Below are 5,488 nucleotides of genomic sequence, written 5' to 3' on the forward strand. Positions count from 1 at the left end.
CAGCCTTGCCACTCTGTATTAAGCCCCATTGTACCGGCTTTTTGGCTGCAGTTCCACCAGAATTCCACTGGGAGCGTCGGTGGAGACCAGAATGAATGGGACCCTATGGAGCTAGATGCTACAAATGGTCAGTTTCACCTAAGTCTCCTCAAGAGCGCTCAGATTTGAATGTAGTTTCTGAGAGCTCAACATGGGTTTCAAGTAAAAAATCTACTGAACGAGTACATATATCGCTTTGATTTCTTACTGGTTGGCTTCTTGTTGTCCACAACGCGCTAGCATTGTGCTAATGACGGCTGGTCGACCCGCTATGTATGACGTCATATACACTTCAAATCCTTTTTTTAAGCAAATGAGTGGCTCTAAAAATCTAAAACTCAGCCATGGGTATTTTCTAAACACCCTTTTTCGAAAACAACATTAGAATTACTAGAGAAAAAAATATATCTTGAGATAAGGGCACGAAAGGGCGTATAGCTCCATAGGACTTCATTCATTCTGGTCTCCAAAATTGGGCGCCCCACGTGGAAAGAGGGTGGAACTGCAACCAAAATCGCCTCGTTGGAAACCGGAAATGCACCGTGAGTGGCGTATCTGTCCTATTATAGAATCTGTGCTTGGCATCAGTTTTGGAAGAGTCCCCTCCCACCAAAGCTTTCTGTCGCGCTTACTACGTCACAGTCATTTGCGCTGATTGGTCAGAGCGTTGGCCTATAGGCACAGACGCGGTTTGAAAGACAACGGGTTGTGCTCATCAACAATGTTCCGTTGTATCCATTGATCGGTGCCAGACTAAATTAGACATCCAATCCATTTAGGCTGGTTTATCAGGCTAGATGACCTAAGTAAAAGGTGATACAATTAGAAAATGTTGGGAATTGTTCTGCAATAAAAATCTTAACATGCTGTCTTTATCATTTGTGAAAGAAATGCGACTCTGAAATTGAATCATGAAGGTCATCATTGTTGAATTTACACAATGAAAGTCTGTTCCTATTCAGAATGAAATAAAAGTAGAAAAAAAATACAACAAATGACAACATAATCGGTGTGATGTATGGGTGTCACGATGGATGACTGGTACTGGCGATCATTACAATATTTTACAAATTAAATATCAATATTGTGTCAATGATGCAATATAATCTCGTGATCTGATCTCGTTTTTCTGTCCATATTTCCATCAAATAATTACTGTGAATGCTTTTAGCCATTATAATCATGCGGTGAAAATCTAATACTGCAGTTTCCTCCTTTCTTTGGCAAAAAAAATACATCTGAAAGAGCTGTCTGCGCTTTGCGCTTGGGCTGCACTTGAGCTCCTGATTTCGACAGAGAAGAAGTGTGTGTGGTATAATAACAGATTACGTATCTGATTCTGCTGCATGACCTTTGAAAGGGGAGGTTAGTTCTTTATTATGATTCGAATACTCAACTAATTAACGTGTACATCCCAGAGGCCCCTCTCCCCTTTTATTCTCCATAGTTTTAGTGTGAGTTTTTGCTGACCCACTTAAAGTTTTAGTTGAATCTAACCTTTTTGCTCAGCAGTAAGTAAGACTCGATGGGTGAAGTTCCCTCATTAAAAGGGACAAAATGAAACAGAGCGCTGCAAGCTCATCACAGTAGAAAGAGATAAATCATTAAGCTTTAGAAGAAGTTTGGAGTCTTGAGCTCAACTTGGGTCCAAGTCTCTTCTAGTAGTTTCTTTCTATCCAGCATTTCCTGTCATCTCCACTAGAGGTCAGACGTATTTTAAAGAAAGTCACCTCACCCTGGCAAACTTCACACTGCTGTGAATAATTATAGCTCCTTTGAATTAACACTGAAGCATCAGACCATTAATAAACAAATGTATACCCACATGTATTCATTAAGGGGAACTGTGTATCTAAAAGTTGACGTCAGTGGCATTATAATGCAGCAGAATCTTTGTATGAAACCATCTTGTGATCCAAGCTTATAGTCTTGAAAAAGCATATGAGCTATATGACGATATAATTATATCTGTTATGTGATTATCATTATAAAATAACTGCATTCTGAGCTTCTGTAGAGTAGCTGTCACCTAGATGACAGGAAACACACTGTAGTTATGCAGCAACACTTTCAGCAGGCTTGAATCTGCCTGCATGTTGACCTACACGGTTGTTTGAGGGACTGTGGGTTTCCTGTAAATCTTAGATGATCACAAGGGCAGTATAATGTGGTTGTCTTCTTTGCAAATGACTTAAAACGTCTTCTAAACTAGAATCAAGATGAAGGGAAAATAAAAGAAAGTGTGTGTTTCGAAAAGCCGCGGTCCATACCACTAACATTGCGATCAAGTGCTCTGCTCATTTCTTCTAAATGCTTTATTCTGTCCAGGGTCACATCCTGCACAGGTCACGAGTCCCTCACGGAGCTAACACAAAAAACAAACAACCACACAACACTCACGAATATCCGAACACACATGTTTTAGGAGAGCAGGAAGAAACTGGAGGAAACTCACACACGGAAAAAGTAAACCATGAACCCCAGGCGAGGTTGAAACCAGGGGCCCCCCAGCTGTGAGGCCGCAGTGCCAACCTGCTGACAGCCGCGCCTGTTACGGTGTTTACTGCTCGGAAGCAGGGGACTGCTCGGTCTGTACTTCGGTCTGCACAGTTTACACAGCCCGTAGTGATACGAAGGTAGAGAGAAATAGCACCAAGCATTTGTGAGGTCTGACTTTTTCCTGGAGAACGATTTTGTGATGCAAATGTATTACTCTTTTGAACGCATATTGCTTTGAGAAGCAAAATGCTTTATTTTTTAAGCCCCAGCCAACTAGCCGGACTGCTTTTGTCAACGCCAAAACGAGGCTGGAACTCGGCTCACAGCACGCAGCGGGGGGTAAGTCAATGTTCATAAATGATATTGCTAGTATGGGATGTCATACAGCTTCATGTCAAAAGAGCTTGTTAAGCTTCAGCTTTAGATGGTCAGATGTGACTATTTCACATTAACACCTTTTTATAACATCCAAAATGTTAACCTACACAAACACTGTGTTACTGTTAGAGGTTTTAGATTAATTTCGTCCTTGATTAATCGATATTTCATTCACTTAATGAAACGAGAGGTCTAAGTTTCAGTGAGTCAAAATTTATGTTAAGTTCCATGTACGTGTTTATGTAATACATAAATTCACTGATATTATTTTAATTCAATAGACACTCTTATCAAGGTGAGGTGGTGATTGCCAGAGGGAAACGGTCGTTAAAAAACATATAGCCTATACTACAAAACATGTTTAAGGAGGGAATACATGAATGTTTAACAGGTATTTATATAAATCATACTATTTGCCCAATTAAACAATCCTGATCAGTCTGAGAGACTGAATGAGATTGAATGCCTATCATAGCTACCATCCTTATCTCTCATCTGTTGTTCCTTATCCAACTTTGTACAAAGAATAAAGACATTTGATAAACATGACCTGTCCTGTCTCTGCTCTGGCAGTATTTGCAAAGGGCCAAATGCAGAATTTGGTATTATTGGTAGTTCCGTTTCTCGGCTCCTCCAGTCCAGCTGTCAAAGTGTCCTTGGGCAAGACACTGAATCCAAAGTTGCCATGGATGCTGTGCATCAGCGTGTGAATGTGTGTGTGTAAATGATTAGGGCTGAACCTGTGGTTGTGCATCAGCTGTGTGATCATGAGAAGGCTGAAGAAGCAGGAGTGACAAGATATCACCGGCTGCTGGGGTGCAAACTCGGACAGGTAGGCAAGCAGAGGCAAAACATACAGAGAATGGATTTGTTTTATGAAACCAAGTTCACATCAGTCATAATGATATTATGCAGTAATGAATGTATGTATGAGGCTGTTGAGTAATATTTTGTATGCCTATGTCTCCAACGATAAGCTGGCTAATATTGTTTGTTTGTCTGTGTGTGTGTGTTCCCCTCATGATCCAGATATTTTGGAAATGAAAAGTGTTGCCACATGATCTTTGGAGCCAGTGAGTATTCATGTTATCCTGACCTAAAAACTGTGAATGGATAATGTGCAAACTATTGGCCATATTACTGCCAGTTTGTTAGCACAAAGACGGACAATGTACTCATCTATGCTGTATGAATCCAGTGGTGTCAAATGGTTAACAATGGTTAAACAACTTCTTCCAAATATGAAAATGTACACAGTGTCTCAAACATGAATCCCTGTTTTCTATGATTTTTCCATCATGCTGGCCTGTAGTATTTGTAACACAATGGGAGTGCGCAGTAATGTAATTAGGCTGGTGATTCCCCAAAGTTATCCAGGAAATAGCCCTGCAGTCCAATGGCCACTTTAACATCCTTTCTGGGTAAAAACCTTTAACTATATCCTATAAAAAGCAATAAAATACAACAAAATCAAATAAGATAAAATAAGACAAAAGTGTCATCATACTATTGGGTATTGAAAGGAATCCTAATAAGTAGGTTTTTAGCCTAGATTTGAAGAGGCCCAGGTCAGAAATAAGGGTGAGTAGGTAATGACTGAATTTTCATTTAAAGTGAACTATAAATGAAATCTTACTTTACATTAAACTTTTGTTTGAACTTTTGATGAATGAAATAAACAAATAAACATTAAAGACCTTTCAGTAATACTTTCTCTCTGTGTGTGTCCCCTCCAGGATCACCAGACCATTACTGGCAATTTGGAGGAGGATTCTGATTTTTCTGCTTCTTCTGCTGTGTTGCACCTCTGTTACAGATTCAATGAACTTTTGTGGTATGTTTTGATTTTACTTAATAATAAATACACTGTATAGTTGGGATTCTTAATTAAAACACTGTAATGCTTGTCCACAAATGTTATCAGAACTACCTTATACAGAGCCCCCAAGTGTTAGGAGAATATTGGGGAAACAATATAAAAGTTGAGGGGGGGGGGGGGAAGCTAAAAAAAACACAAGACCACAACCCTCTCAGCTCAACAGCACAAGTTGTTGCTCTCTCTATCCATCAAAGGTGAACTTTTGACCTCATTTTGATAGAAATGTGAACAGAAACACATTACACACATGGAGAAATACCGTTTTTAGTTTTTCAGTTCCTCCTGGGGGGGCTCTAAAGAACTGTTTGTGAATGATTGGTTGATATTGTAAATTTACATCTGAATACATTAAATAAAAAGGTTTTAAAATCAATAGTGATGTCTACTTTATTTGTAATTAATTTCCCACAACATTTAGCATTTTACCTTTTTTGAAGGTGATGGATCATAATTATTTGGGGGGCAATCTGTAAAATAACAGTATTTTCCTGAATAACTATTAGGATTGTCTCTTTATTGAAAGTGATTGATCATAATAATTTGGGAAAAATCTGTAAAATAACAATATTTTTCTGTAAATTGTTAAATTAAATTTTCTTTAAATGTAATGTTTTTGCACATTCATTTGAATGATAGTTTTTTACTTAAATTTTCCAGTGTTTGTTTGGTAGCCGTAGCTGCCAGTCATTTACC

General features: G+C 38.8%; 1 long non-coding RNA gene across 1 annotated transcript; it reads left to right on the plus strand.

The window, feature by feature from the left end:
• The first annotated feature begins 2,381 nt into the window (after window positions 1–2,381).
• LOC142379235 (uncharacterized) lies at window positions 2,382–4,820 on the plus strand. The gene is made up of 3 exons (XR_012769656.1): window positions 2,382–3,748; window positions 3,946–3,989; window positions 4,653–4,820. It is a non-coding gene; the product is annotated as an uncharacterized LOC142379235 (long non-coding RNA).
• Window positions 4,821–5,488: the final 668 nt, after the last annotated feature.

Source organism: Odontesthes bonariensis, chromosome 4 (assembly GCF_027942865.1).
Source record: "Odontesthes bonariensis isolate fOdoBon6 chromosome 4, fOdoBon6.hap1, whole genome shotgun sequence".
Classification (NCBI taxonomy): domain Eukaryota; kingdom Metazoa; phylum Chordata; class Actinopteri; order Atheriniformes; family Atherinopsidae; genus Odontesthes; species Odontesthes bonariensis.